The sequence below is a fragment of the Oncorhynchus masou genome, chromosome 24 (assembly GCF_036934945.1).
Source record: "Oncorhynchus masou masou isolate Uvic2021 chromosome 24, UVic_Omas_1.1, whole genome shotgun sequence".
NCBI lineage: Eukaryota > Metazoa > Chordata > Actinopteri > Salmoniformes > Salmonidae > Oncorhynchus > Oncorhynchus masou.
In genome coordinates, this window is record NC_088235.1 from 2,846,479 (window position 1) to 2,871,311 (window position 24,833).

Sequence of the window (24,833 nt, forward strand, 5' to 3'; positions counted from 1 at the left end):
GCAGTAGGGATGACCAGGGATGTTCTCTGTTTAGTGAGTCCTCCAGATCAGAGGCAGTAGGGATGACCAGGGATGTTCTCTGTTTAGTGAGTCCTCCAGATCAGGGGCAGTAGAGATGACCAGGGATGTTCTCTGTTTAGTGAGTCCACCAGATCAGAGGCAGTAGGGATGACCAGGGATGTTCTCGGTTAAATGAGTCCTCCAGATCAGAGGCAGTAGGGATGACCAGGGATGTTCTCTGTTTAGTGAGTCCTCCAGATCAGAGGCAGTAGGGAGGACCAGGCATGTTCTCTGTTTAGTGAGTCCTCCAGATCAGAGGCAGTAGGGATGACAAGGGATGTTCTCTGTTTAGTGAGTCCTCCAGATCAGAGACAGTAGGGATGACCAGGGATGTTCTCTGTTTAGTGAGTCCTCCAGATCAGAGGCAGTAGGGATGACCAGGGATGTTCTCTGTTTAGTGAGTCCTCCAGATCAGAGGCAGTAGGGATGACCAGGGATGTTCTCTGTTTAGTGAGTCCTCCAGATCAGAGGCAGTAGGGATGACCAGGAATGTTTTCTGTTTAGTGAGTCCTCCAGATCAGAGGCAGTAGGGATGACCAGGGATGTTCTCTGTTTAGTGAGTCCTCCAGATCAGAGGCAGTAGGGATGACCAGGGATGTTCTCTGTTTAGTGAGTCCTCCAGATCAGAGGCAGTAGGGATGACCAGGGATGTTCTCTGTTTAGTGAGTCCATACACACGGTCTGCCATCTGCCTGGTACACTCTGTTCACAACATTAACATCAGCATACCGCTCTCCCACTTGACTCCATGCAGACGGTACAGTTGAAACCTGGGATTCACCCGTGAGGAGCACACTTCTCCAGCGTGTCAGTGTCTATCGAAAAGTGAACCCGCTGACTTTGGTTACGACGCCAAATTGCAGTCAGGTCAAGACCCTGGCGAGGACGACGAGCACATAGATGAGCTCCTGGGACGGTTTCTGACAGTTTGTGTAGAAAATATTTGGTTGTGCAAAGCGACAGTTTCATCAGCTGTCCAGGTGGCTGGTCTCAGATCCCACAGGTGAAGAAACTGGATGTGGAGGTTCTGGGCTGGCGTGGTTACACATGGTCTGAGGTTGTGAGGCCGGTTGGACGTACTGCCAAATTCTCTAAATGTTGGAGGCAGCTTTTATGGCAACAGCTCTGGTGGACATTTCTGCAGTCAGCATGCCAATTGCACACTCCCTCAAAACTTGAGACATCTGTGGCATTGTGTTGTGTGACAAAACTGCACATTTTAGAGTGGCCCTTATTTTGGCCCCAAAGTGCACCTTCGTATTTATCATGCTGTTTAATCATCTTCTTGATATGCCGCACCTGTCAGGTGGATGGATTATCTTGGCAAAGGAGAAATGCTCACTAACAGGGATGTAAACGAATTTGTGCAACAACATAAAAAATGGAGAGAAATAAGCTTTTTTTTGTGAGTATGGAACATTTCGGCCATCTTTTATTTCAGCTCATGAAACACTGTATGCTGCCTTTCTATGTTTTGTTCAGTACACCTGATGTCTTAGATAGGAGCCTGTTGTTCTGTGGCTCTTACATGCTGAGATAGAGACTAGAGGGGCTTGACATGCTGAGTTACAGAGGCTGCTACTGACACCTTCTGAATGACTCCAATTCACCAAGTCTCCCCTGTCGTGCCGAGCCGAGCCGGCGTCTAACCACATGTCATCTTGCTCAGGATGGGGGCACACACCACTTGAAGATGAGACCTATTGGACAGAAACATATGGTTGCGTACAGCCAACACAAATCAAATCAAATCAAATTGTATTTACGGGTGTGGCGACATGCTTGTGCTTCTAGTTCCGACAGTTCAGCATTATCTAACAAGTAATATCTAACCATTACACAACATATACCCAATACACACAAATCTAAGTAAAGGAATGGAATTAAGAATATATACATATGGACGAGTGATGTCAGAGCGGAACGGACTGAGAGATACAGTAGAATAGAATACAGTATATACATATGAGATGAGTAATACATAGACTAAGATACAGTAGTATAGAATACAGTATGTACATATGAGATGAGAAATACATAGACTAAGATACAGTAGTATAGAATAAAGTATATACATATGAGATGAGTAATACATAGACTAAGATACAGTAGAATAGAATACAGTATATACATATGAGATGAGTAATACATAGACTAAGATACAGTAGAATAGAATACAGTATATACATATGAGATGAGTAATACATAGACTAAGATACAGTAGAATAGAATACAGTATGTACATATGAGATGAGAAATACATAGACTAAGATACAGTAGTATAGAATAAAGTATATACATATGAGATGAGTAATACATAGACTAAGATACAGTAGAATAGAATACAGTATATACATATGAGATGAGTAATACATAGACTAAGATACAGTAGAATAGAATACAGTATATACATATGAGATGAGTAATACATAGACTAAGATACAGTAGAATAGAATACAGTATGTACATATGAGATGAGAAATACATAGACTAAGATACAGTAGGATAGAATACAGTATATACATATGAGATGAGAAATGCAGGATATGTAAACATTATTAAAGTTCTGTTTATTAAAGTGGCCAATGATTTCAAGTCTCAAGTTTCAAGTCTCTGTAGGCAGCAGCCTCTCTGTGCTAGTGATGGCTATTTAGCGGTCTGACGGCCTTGAGATAGAAGCTGTTTGGAACTATACTATCGTTCAAGGTGGAGTTCCTCTGTCCAGCGTCTGGGTTATTTCGCCCATCTTAATCTTTTTATTTTTATTGGCCAGTCTGAGAGATGGCTTTTTCTTTGCAACTCTGCATAGAAGGCCAGCATCCCGGAGTCGCCTCTTCACTGTTGACGTTGAGACATGTGTTTTGCGGGTACTATATAATGAAGCTGCCAGTTGAGGACTCAACTGGCAGCACTAATGTACACACTAATGTACACACTAATGTCCTTGTCCTTTTGCTCAGTTGTGCACCGGGGCCTCCCACTCCTCTTTCTGTTCTGGTTAGAGACAGTGTGCACTGTTCTGTGAAGGGAGTAGTGCACAGCGTTGTACGAGATCTTCAGTTTCTTGGCAATTTCTCACATGGAATAACCTTCATTTCTCAGAGCAAGAACAGACTGATGAGTTTCAGAAGAAAATTCTTTGTTTCTGGCCATTTTGAGCCTGTAATCGAACCCACAAATGCTGATGCTCCAGATCCTCGATTAGACTAATGAAGGCCAGTTTTATTGCTTCTTTAAGCAGGACAACAGCTTTCAGCTGTGCTAACATAGGTAGGGTAGGGTGGTGTGACAGGGACATTTGTTAGGCCTATCAGGTAGAGTGAGGTGACAGGGATCTTTAATTGGCCTGTCAGGTTGGGTGAGGTGACAGGGACCTTTAATTGGCCTATCAGACAGGGTGAGATGACAGGGACCTTTAATTTGCCTATCAGGTTGGGTGAGGTGACAGGGACCTTTAATTGGCCTATCAGGTAGGGTGAGGTGACAGGGACCTTTAATTGGCCTATCAGGCAGGGTGAGTTGACAGGGACCTTTAATTGGCCTATCAGGTAGGGTGAGGTGACAGGGACCTTTTATTGGCCTATCAGGTAGGGTGAGGTGACAGGGACCTTTAATTGGCCTATCAGGTAGGGTGAGGTGACAGGGACCTTTAATTGGCCTATCAGGTAGGGTGAAGTGACAGGCACCATTAATTGGCCTATCAGGCAGGGTGAGATGACAGGGACCTTTAATTTGCCTATCAGGTTGGGTGAGGTGACAGGGACCTTTAATTGGCCTATCAGGTAGGGTGAGGTGACAAGGACCTTTAATTGGCCTATCAGGTAGGGTGAGGTGACAGGGACCTTTAATTGGCCTATCAGGTAGGGTGAGGTGACAGGGACATTTAATTGGCCTATGAGGCAGGGTGAGGTGACAGGGACCTTTAATTGGCCTATGAGGCAGGGTGAGGTGACTGGGACATTTAATTGGCCTATCAGGTAGGGTGAGGTGACAAGGACCTTTAATTGGCCTATGAGGCAGGGTGAGGTGACTGGGACATTTAATTGGCCTATCAGGTAGGGTGAGGTGACAGGGACCTTTAATTGGCCTATCAGGTAGGGTGAGGTGACAGGGACCTTTAATTGGCCTATGAGGCAGGGTGAGGTGACTGGGACATTTAATTGGCCTATGAGGCAGGGTGAGGTGACTGGGACCTTTAATTGTCCTATCAGGTAGGGTGAGGTGACAGGGACCTTTAATTGGCCTATCAGGTAGGGTGAGGTGACAGGGACCTTTAATTGGCCTATGAGGCAGGGTGAGGTGACTGGGACATTTAATTGGCCTATGAGGCAGGGTGAGGTGACTGGGACCTTTAATTGTCCTATCAGGTAGGGTGAAGTGACTGGGACATTTAATTGGCCTATGAGGCAAGCGTTTGATCACAATCAAGTTATTATTTGAAAATGTTTCACTGAAAAAAACAGTTTTAATTCATTTGTTTGCACATTTCAAAATTATTTCCATGCTATTTTTTTTTCATTGTTCAGAAAACTTTTGGGTTTATATTTTGCTTGCAATATATATATATACACTGCTCAAAAAAATAAAGGGAACACTAAAATAACACATCCTAGATCTGAATGAATGAAATATTCTTATTAAATACTTTTTTCTTTACATAGTTGAATGTGCTGACAACAAAATCACACAAAAATGATCAATGGTAATCACATTTATCAACCCATGGAGGTCTGGATTTGGAGTCACACTCAAAATTAAAGTGGAAAACCTGGGCATGCTCCTGATGAGGTGGCGGATGGTCTCCTGAGGGATCTCCTCCCAGACCTGGACTAAAGCATCCGCCAACTCCTGGACAGTCTGATGCAACGTGGCGTTGGTGGATGGAGCGAGACATGATGTCCCAGATGTGCTCAATTGGATTCAGGTCTGGGGAACGGGCGGGCAGGTACATAGCATCAATGCCTTCCTCTTGCAGGAACTGCTGACACACTCCAGCCACATAAGGTCCAGCATTGTCTTGCATTAGGATGAACCCAGGGCCAACCGTACCAGCATATGGTCTCACAAGGGATCTGAGGATCTCATCTCGGTACCTAATGGCAGAGGCTACCTCTGGCGAGCACATGGAGGGCTGTGCGGCCCCCCCCCCCCCAAAGAAATGCCACCCCACACCATGACTGACTCACCTCCAAACCGGTCATGCTGGAGGATGTTGCAGGCAGCAGAACGTTCTCCACGGCGTCTCCAGACTCTGTCACGTCTGTCACGTGCTCAGTGTGAACCTGCTTTCATCTGTGAAGAGCACAGGGCGCCAGTGGCGGATTTGCCAATCTTGGTGTTCTCTGGCAAATGCCAAACGTCCTGCACGGTGTTGGGCTGTAAGCACAACCCCCACCTGTGGACGTCGGGCCCTCATACCACCCTCATGGAGTCTGTTTCTGACCGTTTGAGCAGACACATGCACATTTGTGGCCTGCTGGAGGTCATTTTGCAGGGCTCTGGCAGTTCTCCTCCTGCTCCTCCTTGCACAAAGGCAGAGGTAGCGGTCCTGCTGCTGGGTTGTTGCCCTCCTACGGCCTCCTCCACGTCTCCTGATGTACTGGCCTGTCTCCTGGTAGCGCCTCCATGCTCTGGACACTACGCTGACAGACACAGCAAACCTTCTTGCCACAGCTCGCATTGATGTGCCATCCTGGATGAGCTGCACGACCTGAGCCACTTGTGTGGGTTGTAGACTCCGTCTCATGCTACCACTAGAGTGAAAGCACCGCCAGCATTCAAAAGTGACCAAAATATCAGCCAGGAAGCATAGGAACTGAGAAGTGGTCTGTGGTCCCCACCTGCAGAACCACTCCTTTATTGGGGGTGTCTTGCTAATTGCCTATAATTTCCACCTGTTGTCTATTCCATTTGCACAACAGCATGTGAAATTTATTGTCAATCAGTGTTGCTTCCTAAGTGGACAGTTTGATTTCACAGAAGTGTGATTGACTTGGAGTTACATTGTGTTGTTTAAGTGTTCCCTTAATTTTTTTGAGCAGTGTATATATATATACATACCCATATATATATATATATACACACTTTGCTCTCAATACTTGCTTTCAATATATTATTTTTGTTTGCAATACTAAGAATGTTGTTGTCGACTTCGAAGTAACCCCATAGCAGCCAATCTACAGTATATGTAATGGTTTAATGCATTGGGGACAATGACAAGTTGGGTCCATATTTATCAAACTGCTGCGTTTTTCTGCCCTTCAGAACATACTTATCAGCCAGCAGGGAATGGACACACGCAGAGAGACCATCTGATTTTAATAGGAGCAAGAAGGACAAAGAGGAGAGTATTCAAAACATCCAATTACATGTGTAACTAATGAGAAGCGCTCCAGCTGAGGTTCGTATTTTCACCCTCATACTCCAACCCTTAACCCCAACGTTGTTTTTGTAATATACAATATTTCACGTCAGAGGACATGAGTCCCAAACCAACGATATAGACAGATGTGTTTGTTCCCAGAGGGCAAGAAAACCTTCAGATTAACTAACTAGTAGCCACTCTGAACTGACACTACAACCCTTCAGATTAGAGGGCCTGTTCTGTAGAGGGCCCATAGTGTTCTGTCCAGTGTGATTTTGTGGATTTTTGTTTTAGATTCCGTCTCTCACAGTTGAAGTGTACCTATGATAAAAATTACAGACCTCTACATGCTTTGTAAGTAGGAAAACCTGCAAAACCGGCAGTGTATCAAATACTTGTTCTCCCCACTGTATATATATATATATATATATATATATATATATATATATATTATGGACACAGTCTAAAATACAATAGTTATCTTTGGTTTGTTTTTAGTCCTGTCCTTCCTCGAGCCTCAACCTCTCCCATCTATTACTGATGTCCTTCCTCTCCCCTCAACCTCTCCCATCTATTACTGATGTCCTTCCTCTACCCTCAACCATCTATTACTGATGTCCTTCCTTTACCCTCAACCATCTATTACTGATGTCCTTCCTCTACCCTCAACCATCTATTACTGATGTCCTTCCTCTACCCTCAACCATCTATTACTGATGTCCTTCCTTTACCCTCAACCATCTATTACTGATGTCCTTCCTCTACCCTCTCCCATCTATTACTGATGTCCTTCCTCTACCCTCTCCCATCTATTACTGATGTCCTTCCTTTACCCTCAACCATCTATTACTGATGTCCTTCCTCTACCCTCAACCATCTATTACTGATGTCCTTCCTTTACCCTCAACCTCTCCCATCTATTACTGATGTCCTTCCTCGAGCCTCAACCTCTCCCATCTATTACTGATGTCCTTCCTCTACCCTCAACCATCTATTACTGATGTCCTTCCTTTACCCTCAACCATCTATTACTGATGTCCTTCCTTTACCCTCAACCATCTATTACTGATGTCCTTCCTCTACCCTCAACCATCTATTACTGATGTCCTTCCTTTACCCTCAACCATCTATTACTGATGTCCTTCCTCTACCCTCAACCTCTCCCATCTATTACTGATGTCCTTCCTCTACCCCCAACCATCTGTTACTGATGTCCTTCCTCTACCCTCTCCCATCTATTACTGATGTCTTTTCGGTTTGTTTTCTATTTGCCATGTCTTTCAAATTGTGGACATTTGTTATGATGCTGTTTAATCTTACAAGCTTCAGGTCATCAGCTATAGTCTCATTAATCTTCGATTAGTCCCCAATGGCACCCTATTCCCTATTGTAGTGCTATGGACCCCATTGAACATGAGTATATATATATCCATATAGGGAACAAGTGGCATTTTGGCAAATTACTTACAGCACAGAAGATAAGATACTAGAACAGACTGATATAGTGATGTCTCCTGTAATACTGCTGTGCCTTCTGGCTCTCCCATCTAACACTCACCTTCAGGACAACAGACTGATATAGTGATGTCTCCTGTAATACTGCTGTGCCTTCTGGCTCTCCCATCTAACACTCACCTTCAGGACCCAGACTGATATAGTGATGTCTCCTGTAATACTGCTGTGCCTTCTGGCTCTCCCATCTAACACTCACCTTCAGGACCCAGACTGGCGTTCAGGCCTTTCAGCTCTTCTTTTCCATGTGGACGAACATCTTCAAATGGGATGGACATTTCTACTGCTCAACTCCACCTGTTAGCACTACTAATTGACTATATGTTGTCAGTTCTGCCTGTGGCTGGTTGGGACGCTCATTGTGTCCTCTCCACCCCACCCTCTCATCTTCTCCTCAGAGATAAAGGGTCTCTGCCCCCCCCCCCCAGAGATAAAGGGTCTCTGCCCCCCCCCCCCCAGAGATAAAGAGTCTCTGCCCCCCCCCCGAGAGATAAAGGGTCTCTGCCCCCCCCCAGAGATAAAGGGTCTCTGGCCCCCCCCAGAGATATAGAGTCTCTGGCCCCCCCGAGATAAAGGGTCTTTGGCGCCACAGAGATAAAGTGTCTCTGGCCCACCGCATAGATAAAGAGTCTCTGGCCCCCCCAGAGATAAAGGGTCTCTGCCCCCCCAGAGATGAACTGATAAAGGGTCTCTAGCCCCCCCAGAGATAAAGGGTCTCTGGCCCCCATAGATAAAGGGTCTCTAGCCCCCCCCCAAACCAGAGATAAAGCGTCTCTGGCACCCCCATAGATAAAGGGTCTCTAGCCCCCCAAACCATAGATAAAGGGTCTCTGGCCCCCCCAGAGATAAGGAGTCTCTGGCCCCCATAGATAAAGGGTCTCTAGCCCCCCCCAGAGATAAAGGGTCTGTGGCCCCCCCAGAGATGAACTGATAAAGGGTCTCTGGTTGACTTTCGGTTTTTAGAGGCTGAACTAGCTGAGCTAAGCCACTCACTGGCACGGCAAGAATATTCTCCTCTCCACGCATCAATAAATAATAATTTATTTGACAAAATCATGCAGCTCCATTTATATCTTAGCTTCCTCTTGTACAGCAGGTCACACACAGGAACTCACAACTCTACACGGTACAGTATTATGGTGACAGGGTATTCGTCATGGTATTTACCAGGAGCTCGGTAATCAATATTCATTACAAGAGTCAAATATCGGGACCCACTTCTTAAGTAAGTAGTTGTCCGTGATCTGTTATTGCAATGGTTTCACATTATTCTGTATAACAAGTAAGAAAGAGATATATATATATATATATGTTTGTTGTAAATGACATGGGAATGAAAGGAGGCGATGGTTTGATGGATGAGCGTCATTTTAAATCCATTATTGTTATAATCTAACAGAGAATATCTCACGGCTGGTGGACATACTGAAGCCTTCTCCCCGTTAACAGCTGCTAGTGGTTACGAACTAGGCCAAACCACTTCAGTTTATTTAAGTACTTAACTTTATTTACAAATAACTTTATTGGCATATTGATGTGAAACAAAATGGAGCAGGCTTTTTTTGTTGTTGTTGTCACTTAACATAAATATGTGAAACAAAATGGAGCAGGCTTGTATGTTGTTGTTGTCACTTAACATAAATATGTGAAACAAAATGGAGCAGGCTTGTATGTTGTTGTTGTCACTTAACATAAATATGTGAAACAAAATGGAGCAGGCTTGTATGTTGTTGTTGTCACTTAACATAAATATGTGAAACAAAATGGAGCAGGCTTGTATGTTGTTGTTGTCACTTAACATAAATATGTGAAACAAAATGGAGCAGGCTTGTATGTTGTTGTTGTAACTTAACATAATTATATTCCATGAGTCCCTGAATGAGTATTGCTTCAGCTTCAATCAGAATGAGTCTGTTTCCCAAATGTAACACTAAGCCCTGTATAGTGCACTACTTTTGGCCCAAAGCACTATGGGTCGTTACCTGATTAATAAAACACAGGTGAGGATGAAAGAAGCAGATGACCCAGTATTATTTAATCAGTATTCTGGGCTGATGGTCTGTAATTTACACCGAAGCCCACAACACATAAATACTATAGAGTATTCTGGGCTGATGGTCTGTAATTTACACCGAAGCCCACAACACATAAATACTATAGAGTATTCTGGGCTGATGGTCTGTAATTTACGCTGAAGCCCACAACACATAAATACTATAGAGTATTCTGGGCTGATGGTCTGTAATTTACATCAGAGATATATATATACAACAGAGATGCGTCTTCAGGAAATCATCTTAAACCTAGACAAAACATTTTGGTTGTGACAAAGATCAATCTTACGTCCTCTTTATTTCTTAAACTTTTCATTAAACTTGCATAATAAACATGCAATGAAACATATTGAATTTTTCTGAGATGTTTGGTAGAACTTGTATATAAAGAGTTAACTCTGTTGCTGGATTGCATAAGAGCAGTACCCCCCCGCCCTCCACCCTCCAAAAAACCTGCTAAATGAAGAAGTGGGGAGAGAACAGTGTCCAGAGCTCCATATGAAGAAGACCCCATATTCTCCTTCTCTCTCTCTCATCCTTCTCTCTCTCTCATCCTTCTCTCTCTCTCATCCTTCTCTCTCTCATCCTTCTCTCTCTCTCTCATCCTTCTCTTTCTCATCCTTCTCTCTCTCTCTCTCATCCTTCTCTCTCTCTCTCATCCTTCTCTCTCTCATCCTTCTCTCTCTCTCTCATCCTTCTCTCTCTCTCATCCTTCTCTCTCTCTCTCATCCTTCTCTCTCTCTCATCCTTCTCTCTCTCTCATCCTTTTCTCATCCTTCTCCCTCCCTCCCTCCCTCTTTCTCTCACTCCCTCCCTCCCTCCCTCCCACCCTCCCTCTTTCTCTCTTTCGCTTCCTCCCTCCCTCCTTCTCTCTTTTTCTTTCTTTCTTTCTTTCTTTCTTTCTTTCTTTCTTTCTTTCTTTCTTTCTTTCTTTCTTTCTTTCTTTCTTTCTTTCTTTCTTTCTTTCTTTCTTTCCTTCCTCCCTCCCTCCCTCCCTCCCTCCCTCCCTCCTTCTCTCTCTTTCTCCCCCTCCCTCCCTCCCTCCCCCCTCCCTCCCTCCCTCCCTCCCTCCCTCTATCATCCTTCCTCCTTGTCTTATCTCCAACACACACACAGTCCGTCCACGCTGTCTCCGAGACACACCACACACAGCCTCCCATCGTCATGTCAGAACCACCATCCCCCGTGTGTCAGTCTCCACATGACGTGTTGCCGATGCCTTCCTCTTTCCTCCATCTTGCATAGCTCTGCTCAGACCCGGCTTGGTAAGGCACTGTTTCCTCATCATGTCCCGCCTCGGTCCACCCTCTCCATCCGCTGGGCCTTCATGTCCTGTATGTACTGTACAGTACTGTACACCCTGTCATTCCTGAGGCGTAGAGGACGAGCAACAAAACAGCCTTCATTCATGTGCTCTGGAGAAACACGTTCCACTGCTATCCCACAAAGCAGTTTGGTTTTACTCTGTTTTTTCCCCTCCTTTTCTTCAGCATCCCCCCCCATCTCCCCTCCAATCATTTAGTTCGCTTGTCATCAATGTGGAATTATTAAAAGCAAATGTATAGATGAAGCATTAAGTCCTCAAAGTCCAAACACAGCCCTGTGCTCCAAACGCACCCAGGAAGGACATTATACAGTTGAGTAATCATCGTCATTATATTATTATGTACAGTGTCTGGAAAGCATTCCAAACAGCGCGTGGGGGGGGGGGGCTAGCTGACGAAGGAAGGTGACGAAACAGCCCCTTTCACATTGATCAGTAGAAAGGACGAGTCTCTGCATCTGGATCAAAAGATCAGCTGATCAGTGGTCAGTTGAATTGATCAGTTGATTCATGAATCAGTTGAGCTGGTCTTCGTATTGTTTGCGGAAACAGTCTCCGGCAGGGAAAAATTCCCAACACCGCTCCTGGTACATCTTCCACACGTACGACTCCTGGAGATGGGGGGGGGAGGGGGAGGGGGAGGGGGGGGGAGGGAGGGGAGGGAGGGAGGGAGGGAGGGGAGGAGGGGGAGGGAGGGAGGGAGGGAGGGGGAGGGAGGAGGGAGGGAGGGAGGGAGGGAGGGGGAGGGAGGGAGGGGGAGGGAGGGGAGGGAGGGAGGGGGAGGGAGGGGAGGAGGGGAGGGAGGGGAGGGAGGGAGGGGGAGGGAGGGAGGGAAAGGAGGGGTATCAGACAGTTGATTTAATATATAACAAGTAGTGATTAGATGTCCACCTTCCAGGATAATATACATCTACATTACCCCCACATTGCCTCTACATTACCTATACATTGCCTCTACATAACCTCTACATTACCTCTACATTACCTCTACATAACCTCTACATAACCTCTACATAACCTCTACATTACCTCTACATAACCTCTACATAACCTCTACATAACCTCTACATTACCTCTACATTACCTCTACATAACCTCTACATAACCTCTACATTACCTCTACATAACCTCTACATTACCTCTACATTGCCTCTACATAGCCTCTACATTGCCTCTACATAACCTCTACATAACCTCTACATAACCTCTACATAACCTCTACATAACCTCTACATTACCTCTACATAACCTCTACATAACCTCTACATAACCTCTACATTACCTCTACATCGCCTCTACATAACCTCTACATAACCTCTACATCACCTCTACATAATCTCTACATTACCTCTACATTACCTCTACAGTCACAAGTCAATGGTCTCTCTACTAACATACAGTAACTTCACTAAGGTGCAATGAACATGATAACCTGCGCAAATGAGGCCTTCGGGATCTGGAGATTTGTATTTTTGGAGTCTTCGTATGTGTTGTAGTCATTACCCTGAGGTTAAATGGTTCTCTTTCTGGTTTGTAGTCATTTCCCTGGGGTTAAATGGTTCTCTTTCTGGTTTGTAGTCATTTCCCTGGGGTTAAATGGTTCTCTTTCTGGTTTGTAATCATTTCCCTGAGGTTAAATGGTTCTCTTTCTGGTTTGTAGTCATTACACTGAGGTTAAATGGTTCTCTTTCTGGTTCGTATGTGTTGTAGTCATTTCCCTGAGGTTAAATGGTTCTCTTTCTGGTTTGTAGTCATTTCCCTGAGGTTAAATGGTTCTCTTTCTGGTTCGTATGTGTTGTAGTCATTTCCCTGGAGGTTAAATGGTTCTCTTTCTGGATCGTATGTGTTGTAGTCATTTCCTTGAGGTTAAATGGTTCTCTTTCTGGTTTGTAGTCATTACCCTGAGGTTAAATGGTTCTCTTTCTGGTTTGTAGTCATTTCCCTGAGGTTAAATGGTTCTCTTTCTGGTTTGTAGTCATTTCCCTGAGGTTAAATGGTTCTCTTTCTGGTTTGTAGTCATTTCCCTGAGGTTAAATGGTTCTCTTTCTGGTTTGTAGTCATTTCCTGAGGTTAAATGGTTCATTTCTGGTTTGTAGTCATTTCCCTGAGGTTAAATGGTTCTCTTTCTGGTTTGTAGTCATTTCCCTGAGGTTAAATGGTTCTCTTTCTGGTTTGTAGTCATTTCCCTGAGGTTAAATGGTTCTCTTTCTGGTTTGTAGTCATTTCCCTGAGGTTAAATGGTTCTCTTTCTGGTTTGTAGTCATTTCCCTGAGGTTAAATGGTTCTCTTTCTGGTTTGTAGTCATTTCCTGAGGTTAAATGGTTCTCTTTCTGGTTTGTAGTCATTTCCCTGAGGTTAAATGGTTCTCTTTCTGGTTTGTAGTCATTTCCCTGAGGTTAAATGGTTCTCTTTCTGGTTTGTAGTCATTTCCTGAGGTTAAATGGTTCTCTTTCTGGTTTGTAGTCATTTCCCTGAGGTTAAATGGTTCTCTTTCTGGTTTGTAGTCATTTCCTGAGGTTAAATGGTTCTCTTTCTGGTTTGTAGTCATCTCCTGAGGTTAAATGGTTCTCTTTCTGGTTTGTAGTCATTTCCTGAGGTTAAATGGTTCTCTTTCTGGTTTGTAGTCATCTCCCTGAGGTTAAAATGGTTCTCTTTCTGGTTTGTAGTCATTTCCTGAGGTTAAATGGTTCTCTTTCTGGTTTGTAGTCATTTCCCTGAGGTTAAATGGTTCTCTTTCTGGTTTGTAGTCATCTCCCTGAGGTTAAATGGTTCTCTTTCTGGTTTGTAGTCATTTCCCTGAGGTTAAATGGTTCTCTTTCTGGTTTGTAGTCATTTCCCTGAGGTTAAATGGTTCTCTTTCTGGTTTGTAGTCATCTCCCTGAGGTTAAATGGTTCTCTTTCTGGTTTGTAGTCATTTCCCTGAGGTTAAATGGTTCTCTTTCTGGTTTGTAGTCATTTCCTGAGGTTAAATGGTTCTCTTTCTGGTTTGTAGTCATCTCCCTGAGGTTAAATGGTTCTCTTTCTGGTTTGTAGTCATTTCCCTGAGGTTAAATGGTTCTCTTTCTGGTTTGTAGTCATCTCCCTGAGGTTAAATAGTTCTCTTTCTGGTTTGTAGTCATTTCCCTGAGGTTAAATGGTTCTCTTTCTGGTTTGTAGTCATTTCCCTGAGGTTAAATGGTTCTCTTTCTGGTTTGTAGTCATTTCCCTGAGGTTAAATGGTTCTCTTTCTGGTTTGTAGTCATTTCCCTGGAGGTTAAATATATATATATATATATATATATATATATATATATATATATATATATATATATATCCCATTTAGCAGACGGTTCTCTTTCTGGATTGTAGTCATTACCCTGAGGTTAAATGGTTCTCTTTCTGGTTTGTAGTCATTTCCCTGAGGTTAAATGGTTCTCTTTCTGGTTTGTAGTCATTTCCCTGAGGTTAAATGGTTCTCTTTCTGGTTTGTAGTCATTTCCCTGAGGTTAAATGGTTCTCTTTCTGGTTTGTAGTCATTTCCTGAGGTTAAATGGTTCTCTTTCTGGTTTGTAGTCATTTCCCTGAGGTTAAATGGTTCTCTTTCTGGTTTGTAGTCATTCCCTGAGGTTAAATGGTTCTCTTTCTGGTTTGTAGTCATTTCCCTGAGGTTAAATGGTTCTCTTTCTGGTTTGTAGTCATTTCCCTGAGGTTAAATGGTTCTCTTTCTGGTTTGTAGTCATCTCCCTGAGGTTAAATGGTTCTCTTTCTGGTTTGTAGTCATTTCCCTGAGGTTAAATGGTTCTCTTTCTGGTTTGTAGTCATTTCCCTGAGGTTAAATGGTTCTCTTTCTGGTTTGTAGTCATTTCCCTGAGGTTAAATGGTTCTCTTTCTGGTTTGTAGTCATTTCCCTGAGGTTAAATGGTTCTCTTTCTGGTTTGTAGTCATTTCCCTGAGGTTAAATGGTTCTCTTTCTGGTTTGTAGTCATTTCCCTGAGGTTAAATGGTTCTCTTTCTGGTTTGTAGTCATTTCCCTGAGGTTAAATGGTTCTCTTTCTGGTTTGTAGTCATTTCCCTGAGGTTAAATGGTTCTCTTTCTGGTTTGTAGTCATTTCCCTGAGGTTAAATGGTTCTCTTTCTGGTTTGTAGTCATTTCCCTGAGGTTAAATGGTTCTCTTTCTGGTTTGTAGTCATCTCCCTGAGGTTAAATGGTTCTCTTTCTGGTTTGTAGTCTGAGGTTAAATGGTTCTCTTTCTGGTTTGTAGTCATTTCCCTGAGGTTAAATGGTTCTCTTTCTGGTTTGTAGTCATCTCCCTGAGGTTAAATAGTTCTCTTTCTGGTTTGTAGTCATTTCCCTGAGGTTAAATGGTTCTCTTTCTGGTTTGTAGTCATTTCCCTGAGGTTAAATGGTTCTCTTTCTGGTTTGTAGTCATTTCCCTGAGGTTAAATGGTTCTCTTTCTGGTTTGTAGTCATTTCCCTGAGGTTAAATATATATATATATATATATATATATATATATATATATATTTATATATATATATATCCCATTTAGCAGACGGTTCTCTTTCTGGTTTGTAGTCATTACCCTGAGGTTAAATGGTTCTCTTTCTGGTTTGTAGTCATTTCCCTGAGGTTAAATGGTTCTCTTTCTGGTTTGTAGTCATTTCCCTGAGGTTAAATGGTTCTCTTTCTGGTTTGTAGTCATTTCCCTGAGGTTAAATGGTTCTCTTTCTGGTTTGTAGTCATTACCCTGAGGTTAAATGGTTCTCTTTCTGGTTCGTATGTGTTGTAGTCATTTCCTCGAGGTTAAATGGTTCTCTTTCTGGTTTGTAGTCATTTCCCTGAGGTTAAATGGTTCTCTTTCTGGTTTGTAGTCATTTCCCTGAGGTTAAATGGTTCTCTTTCTGGTTTGTAGTCATTTCCTGAGGTTAAATGGTTCTCTTTCTGGTTTGTAGTCATTACCCTGAGGTTAAATGGTTCTCTTTCTGGTTCGTATGTGTTGTAGTCATTTCCTCGAGGTTAAATGGTTCTCTTTCTGGTTTGTAGTCATTTCCCTGAGGTTAAATGGTTCTCTTTCTGGTTTGTAGTCATTTCCCTGAGGTTAAATGGTTCTCTTTCTGGTTTGTAGTCATTTCCCTGAGGTTAAATGGTTCTCTTTCTGGTTTGTAGTCATTTTCCTGGAGGTTAAATGGTTGGATGGGAGGAATACCATTGTTGTGTGTTCAGAGAGTGACAGGGCATAATGCTGGTGGTGAAACGATACAGATGTTTTCTCCTCTGAGACGCAGAGCAGAGATAACCCCCTGGGGAGGAATACCATTGTTGAGTAGTGACGGGAGGAAACGTCTATTTTGTGTCCTAAAATCACACCCTATTCCCTTTATAGTGCACTACATTTGACTAGGACCCTATGGGCCCTGTGGACTCTATGAACCCTACGAACCCTATGGGCCCTGGTCAAAAGGAGTGCACTACATAGGGAATAGGGGGCCATTTGAGGTGTAAACCTGAGACTCTTACCTGGCCTGTGTGCTCGGTCTCATCTTTGTTAATGAGATACATCACAAAGAAGCTGGAGAGCAAAAAGGGACGAAAAACAGGAAGACATTTAGAGTCAACATCACTTCAATCAGACAGTAGGTTCACACCCCATCACAAACCCAACAGGAAGACATTTAGAGTCAACATCACTTCAATCAGACAGTAGGTTCACACCCCATTACAAACCCAACAAGAAGACATTTAGAGTCAACATCACTTCAATCAGACAACTGACAGATCGTTTAAACTTTCCTATCGCATCACAAACCCCAAATAGAAGCTTTTGTTAGTCCAGTGTTTGGCAACAACGTCGCCAACCCAGTACAGCCTCTAAAACATGGATAAACCATCCTTAAGATCTCATGGGATGGTCAGTCCTCCATCATCATCCAGAGCTCTGTCAGGGAATTGGAGAGATGTTCCATTTCTCCAGCCAAATCCCTCATCTTTATACCAAAACGTAGGCGGGGAAAACACTTTGGTTATGATTTCAACCGCTGATTGCCCCTTTAACAGAATGTGAAGCAGCATAGAGCAGGAAATCAGTTGGTTTAATTCCCTTTACAGCTGAATGGGTGGGGGAGTTCCCCAGAGGGAACGCCTCGCCATAACAGGTTTTAACAGAATGTGGAGCAGCATAGAGCAGGAAATCAGTTGGTTTAATTCCCTTTACAGCTGAATGGGTGGGGGAGTTCCCCAGAGGGAACGCCTCGCCATAACAGGTTTTAACAGAATGTGGAGCAGCATAGAGCAGGAAATCAGTTGGTTTAATTCCCTTTACAGCTGAATGGGTGGGGGAGTTCCCCAGAGGGAACGCCTCGCCATAACAGGTTTTAACAGAATGTGGAGCAGCATAGAGCAGGAAATCAGTTGGTTTAATTCCCTCTACTTCCTGATCATCTCTCTGCATCACTACGTGATCAATAGACTCCTAATGCAACGTAGAGACACGCTGTTATGTACCAGGAAAGACTTTAGAAAAGGGGACAAAACAGGGATGTCCCCACTCCCCACTCTAGCCGTTCTGTCCCCTCTCCCCTCTCCTTTTCACTCTAGTGGTTCTGCCCCCTCTCCCCACTCCTTTTCACTCTAGCGGTTCTGTCCCCTCTCCCCACTCCTTTTCACTCTAGCGGTTCTGCCCCTTCTCCCCACTCCTTTTCACTCTAGCGGTTCTGTCCCCTCTCCCCACTCCTTTTCACTCTAGCGGTTCTGCCCCCTCTCCCCACTCCTTTTCACTCTAGCGGTTCTGCCCCCTCTCCCCTCTCCTTTTCACTCTAGCGGTTCTGCCCCCTCTCCCCTCTCCTTTTCACTCTAGTGGTTCTGCCCCATCTCCCCACTCCTTTTCACTCTAGCGGTTCTGCCTCCTCTCCCCTCTCCTTTTCACTCTAGCGGTTCTGTCCCCTCTCCCCTCTCCTTTTCACTCTAGCGTTTCTCTCCCCTCTCCCCACTCCTTTTCACTCTAGCGGTTCTGTCCCCTCTCCCCTCTCCCCACTCTAGCGGTTATGCCCCCTCTCCCAACTCCTGTTCACTCTAGCGGTTCTGTACCCTCTCCCCTCTCCCCACTCTAGTGGTTCTGCCCCATCTCCCCTCTCCTTTTCACTCTAGCGGTTCTGCCCCCTCTCCCCTCTCCTTTTCACTCTAGCGGTTCTGTCCCCTCTCCCCTCCTTTTCACTCTAGCGGTTCTGTCCCCTCTCCCCTCTCCTTTTCACTCTAGCGGTTCTGTCCCCTCTCCCCACTCCTTTTCACTCTAGCGGTTCTGCCCCCTCTCCCCACTCCTTTTCACTCTAGCGGTTCTGTCCCCTCTCCCCTCTCCTTTTCACTCTAGCGGTTCTGTCCCCTCTCCCCACTCCTTTTCACTCTAGCGGTTCTGTCCCCTCTCCCCTCTCCTTTTCACTCTAGCGGTTCTGTCCCCTCTCCCCACTCCTTTTCACTCTAGCGGTTCTGCCCCCTCTCCCCACTCCTTTTCACTCTAGCGGTTCTGTCCCCTCTCCCCTCTCCTTTTCACTCTAGCGGTTCTGTCCCCTCTCCCCTCTCCTTTTCACTCTAGCGGTTCTGTCCCCTCTCCCCACTCCTTTTCACTCTAGCGGTTCTGTCCCCTCTCCCTCTCCTTTTCACTCTAGCGGTTCTGTCCCCTCTCCCCACTCCTTTTCACTCTAGCGGTTCTGTCCCCTCTCCCCTCTCCTTTTCACTCTAGCGGTTCTGTCCCCTCTCCCCACTCCTTTTCACTCTAGCGGTTCTGTCCCCTCTCCCCTCTCCTTTTCACTCTAGCGGTTCTGTCCCCTCTCCCCACTCCTTTTCACTCTAGCGGTTCTGCCCCCTCTCCCCACTCCTTTTCACTCTAGCGGTTCTGTCCCCTCTCCCCTCTCCTTTTCACTCTAGCGGTTCTGTCCCCTCTCCCTCTCCTTTTCACTCTAGCGGTTCTGTCCCCTCTCCCCACTCCTTTTCACTCTAGCGGTTCTGTCCCCTCTCCCTCTCCTTTTCACTCTAGCGGTTCTGTCCCCTCTCCCCTCTCCTTTTCACTCTAGCGGTTCTGTCCCCTCTCCCAACTCCTTTTCACTCTAGCGGTTCTGTACCCTCTCCCCTCTCCTTTTCACTCTAGCGGTTCTGTCCCCTCCCCTCTCCTTTTCACTCTAGCGGTTCTGTCCCCTCTCCCCACTCCTTTTCACTCTAGCGGTTCTGTCCCCTCTCCCCTCTCCTTTTCACTCTAGCGGATCTGCCCCCTCTCCCCACTCCTTTTCACTCTAGCGGTTCTGTCCCCTCTCCCCTCTCCTTTTCACTCTAGCGGTTCTGTCCCCTCTCCCCACTCCTTTTCACTCTAGCGGTTCTGTCCCCTCTCCCCTCTCCTTTTCACTCTAGCGGTTCTGTCCCCTCTCCCCACTCCTTTTCACTCTAGCGGTTCTGCCCCCTCTCCCCACTCCTTTTCACTCTAGCGGTTCTGTCCCCTCTCCCCTCTCCTTTTCACTCTAGCGGTTCTGTCCCCTCTCCCCACTCCTTTTCACTCTAGCGGTTCTGCCCCCTCTCCCCTCTCCTTTTCACTCTAGTGGTTCTGTCCCCTCTCCCCTCTCCCCACTCTAGTGGTTCTGCCCCCTCTCCCCACTCCTTTTCACTCTAGCGGTTCTGCCCCCTCTCCCCACTCCTTTTCACTCTAGTGGTTCTGTCCCCTCTCCCCACTCCTTTTCACTCTAGCGGTTCTGTCCCCTCTCCCCTCTCCTTTTCACTCTAGCGGTTCTGTCCCCTCTCCCCACTCCTTTTCACTCTAGCGGTTCTGCCCCCTCTCCCCTCTCCTTTTCACTCTAGCGGCTCTGCCCCCTCTCCCCTCTCCTTTTCACTCTAGTGGTTCTGCCCCATCTCCCCACTCCTTTTCACTCTAGCGGTTCTGCCTCCTCTCCCCTCTCCTTTTCACTCTAGCGGTTCTGTCCCCTCCCCTCTCCTTTTCACTCTAGCGGTTCTGTCCCCTCTCCCTCTCCTTTTCACTCTAGCGGTTCTGCCCCCTCTCCCCACTCCTTTTCACTCTAGCGGTTCTGCCCCCTCTCCCCTCTCCTTTTCACTCTAGTGGTTCTGTCCCCTCTCCCCTCTCCCCACTCTAGTGGTTCTGCCCCCTCTCCCCACTCCTTTTCAGTCTAGCGGTTCTGCCCCCTCTCCCCACTCCTTTTCACTCTAGTGGTTCTGTCCCCTCTCCCCTCTCCTTTTCACTCTAGCGGTTCTGTCCCCTCTCCCCTCTCCTTTTCACTCTAGCGGTTCTGTCCCCTCTCCCCACTCCTTTTCACTCTAGCGGTTCTGTCCCCTCTCCCCACTCCTTTTCACTCTAGCGGTTCTGTCCCCTCTCCCCACTCCTTTTCACTCTAGCGGTTCTGTCCCCTCTCCCCACTCCTTTCCACTCTAGCGGTTCTGCCCCCTCTCCCCACTCCTTTTCACTCTAGCGGTTCTGCCCCCTCTCCCCACTCCTTTTCACTCTAGCGGTTCTGCCCCCTCTCCCCTCTCCTTTTCACTCTAGCGGCTCTGCCCCCTCTCCCCTCTCCTTTTCACTCTAGTGGTTCTGCCCCATCTCCCCACTCCTTTTCACTCTAGCGGTTCTGCCTCCTCTCCCCTCTCCTTTTCACTCTAGCGGTTCTGTCCCCTCTCCCCTCTCCTTTTCACTCTAGCGGTTCTGTCCCCTCTCCCCACTCCTTTTCACTCTAGCGGTTCTGCCCCCTCTCCCCTCTCCTTTTCACTCTAGTGGTTCTGTCCCCTCTCCCCTCTCCCCACTCTAGTGGTTCTGCCCCCTCTCCCCACTCCTTTTCAGTCTAGCGGTTCTGCCCCCTCTCCCCACTCCTTTTCACTCTAGTGGTTCTGTCCCCTCTCCCCTCTCCTTTTCACTCTAGCGGTTCTGTCCCCTCTCCCCTCTCCTTTTCACTCTAGCGGTTCTGTCCCCTCTCCCCACTCCTTTTCACTCTAGCGGTTCTGTCCCCTCTCCCCACTCCTTTTCACTCTAGCGGTTCTGTCCCCTCTCCCCACTCCTTTTCACTCTAGCGGTTCTGTCCCCTCTCCCCACTCCTTTTCACTCTAGCGGTTCTGCCTCCTCTCCCCTCTCCTTTTCACTCTAGCGGTTCTGCCCCCTCTCCCCTCTCCTTTTCACTCTAGCGGTTCTGTCCCCTCTCCCCACTCCTTTTCACTCTAGCGGTTCTGTCCCCTCTCCCCAATCCTTTTCACTCTAGCGGTTCTGCCCCCTCTCCCCACTCCTTTTCACTCTAGTGGTTCTGCAGAACCAACAACACAACATTAAAGAGAGGGTGAAGGGGGAGGAGGAGACAGTAGTAAACCAAACCTCATAACCCTGTCCCCTCTGACAGACTCTGGACACTGATTGGAGATGACAGGGGGGACATATGTCTCTGGACACTGACTGGAGATGACAGGGTGGACGTATGTCTCTACTCACAGATAGTTGGCCAAGTTGTGCTCCTGCAGGGTGTGAGTTTCGAAGCCGTGAGGTACTGTGTCAAAGTAGTCGTTTCCTATTCCGCAGATGAAGCATTTGGTCTGCAAGAGAAAGACAAGTCTGTATGTGATGCTGCCAGTGTGATGCTGCCATCCAACCTCATCTTTCTACATGTCTCTCAACACAGGGGCAACACGGCTCAGATTCATCTCATTTTCCAACACCAGTGTTTAAGTCTATGACCAAATTATACAATGAGGGAAGACACAGATCAAGAGCATCAGACTGTATAAGACAGTGGTTCTCCAATGTCTCCTCTGATCCCTAGACGTTCTCCAACGTCTCCTCAGGACCTCCAGACGTTCTCCAACGTCTCCTCGGGTCCCTAGACGTTCTCCAACGTCTCCTCAGGTCCCCAGACGTTCTCCAACCTCTCCTCAGGACCCCCAGACGTTCTCCAACGTCTCCTCAGGTCCCTAGACGTTCTCCAACCTCTCCTCAGGTCCCTAGACGTTCTCCAACCTCTCCTCAGGTCCCTAGACGTTCTCCAACCTCTCATCGGGACCTCCAGATGTTCTCCAACGTCTTCTCAGGTCCCAAGATGTTCCTCAACCTCTCCTCTGGTCCCTACACGTTCTCCAACCTCTCCTCAGGTCCCTAGACGTTCTCCAACCTCTCATCGGGACCTCCAGATGTTCTCCAACGTCTTCTCAGGTCCCAAGATGTTCTCCAACCTCTCCTCTGGTCCCCAGATGTTCTCCAACGTCTCCTTTGGTCTCTAGACTTTGTCCAACCTCTCCTCCGGTCCCTAGACGTTCTTCAACCTCTCCTCGGGTCCCTAGACGTTCTCTAACCTCTCCTCAAGACGCCAGACGTTCTCCAACCTCTCCTCAGGACCTCCAGACGTTCTCCAACGTCTCCTCTGATCCCTAGACATTCTCCAACCTCTCCTCTGATCCCTAGACGTTCTCCAACCTCTCCTCAGGACCTCCAAATGTTCTCCAACCTCCCCTCAGGACCTCCAGACGTTCTCCAACCTCTCCTCAGGTTCCCAGACGTTCTCCAACCTTTCCTCAGGTCCCCAGACGTTCTCCTCAGGTTCCCAGATGTTCTCCAACCTCTCCTCAGGTTCCCAGACGTTCTCCAACCTCTCCTCAGGTTCCCAGACGTTCTTCAACCTTTCCTCAGGTTCCCAGACGTTCTCCAACCTCTCCTCAGGTTCCCAGACGTTCTCCTCAGGTTCCCAGACGTTCTTCAACCTTTCCTCAGGTTCCCAGACGTTCTCCAACCTCTCCTCAGGTCCCCAGACGTTCTACAACCTCTCCTCAGGTCCCCAGACGTTCTCCAACCTCTCCTCAGGTCCCCAGACGTTCTACAACCTCTCCTCAGGTCCCCAGACGTTCTACAACCTCTCCTCAGGTCCCCAGACGTTCTCCAACCTCTCCTCAGGTCCCCAGACGTTCTCCAACCTCTCCTCAGGACCCCCAGACGTTCCTCAACCTCTCCTCTGGTCCCTAGACGTTCTACAACCTTTCCTCAGGTTCCCAGACGTTCTCCAACGTCTCCTCGGGTCCCTAGACGTTCTACAACCTTTCCTCAGGTTCCCAGACGTTCTCCAACGTCTCCTCAGGTCCCCAACAGTTCCATGTATTTAACTATTCCACAGCCAGCTCACCTGATTCAACTGGTCCACTAATCATCAAGCCCCATTCAATAGGTCAATCAGGTGAGATAGTTCAGAGATACAACTAAATAGGGAAAGGTCTGAGAGGTTAGAGAAGTCCTGGTGTCTGATACCAGTTATGATTTTAACATAACCAGTCAAGAGCCCTTCAGCTGACAATACAATCAATCATTTCTGCTTTACCTCTCCTCCCTACGACTAGGAGTCATCCAGCCCTTGTGTCCATGGATGCTTTCCCAAATGGCACCCTCATCCCTATGTAGTGCACTACTTTTGATTATGGCCTATAGGGCTCTGGTTGAAAGTAGTGCACTATAAAGGGAATAGGGTGTTATTTGGGATGCACACAAATTCATACACACTATTCAGCATGCAGATTGGTCCTGCAGGCTATCATTGTCCTGACTCCCTCTCTCCTGTTTAGCCATGGGCTAACAGTGTCTTGAGGATACTAGTGCCCTGTAACAGTAATCCTGAATATCCCATAATATGATCTCCCCTTTAGCTGTTAGTAACATCTGAACTTAGTTCCTCCAGTGTTCTTCCGAGGACGAGCTGTTGATCCTCATCAGAGACACTGTTTGTTGTTGTTGTCCTCAGACGACCCTCAGAGAGATCAGCCACCATATCAGCCAGGCTCCCTGTCTTGCCAGGCTCGGGAGATGTCGAAGGTCGAGTTGTGAGTCCTGCCCGAAACATGACCCGCCAAGCCGCGCTGCCTCTTAACACACTGCCCGCTTAATCCGGAAGCAAGCGGGATCAATGTGTCAGAGGAAACACTGTTCAACTGACGACCGGGGTCAGCTTGCAGGTGCACGGTCCGCCACAAGGTGTCGCTAGAACGCGATGAGCCAAGTAAAGTCCCCCAGCCAAACACTCCCCTAACCCGGACGACGTTGAGCCAAACCCTCCCCTAACCCGGACGACGCTGGGCCAAAACCTCCCCTAAACCGGACGGCGCTGGGCCAAACCCTCCCCTGACCCGGACGACGCTGAGCCAAACCCTCGCCTAACCCGGACGACGCTGGGCCAAACCCTCCCCTGACCCGGACGACGCTGAGCCAAACCCTCCCCTAGCCCGGACGACGTTGGGCCAAACCCTCCCCAAACCCGGACGACGCTGAGCCAAACCCTCCCCTAACCCGGACGATGCTGGGCCAAACCCTCCCCTAACCCAGCCGACGCTGGGAAAATTGTGCGCCGCCCTATGGGACTCCAGTGCCTTAGACCACTGAGACACTTGAGAGGCCATGACTAACTGTTAAACTAGGATTGTCTCTGTTTCAGCACTGTGGGAATATGAGGACCTGTTTAACTAGTCTCTGTTTCAGTGTTGTGGGAATATGAGGACCTGTTTAACTAGTCTCTGTTTCAGCGTTGTGGGGATATGACGACCTGT

At 46.9% G+C, this 24,833-nt stretch overlaps 1 pseudogene; it reads right to left on the reverse strand.

Moving 5' to 3' along the window:
* Positions 1-11,066: 11,066 nt before the first annotated feature.
* LOC135513362 (ryanodine receptor 2-like) overlaps positions 11,067-24,833 on the reverse strand; it is a 358,078-nt pseudogene continuing 344,311 nt past the window's right edge.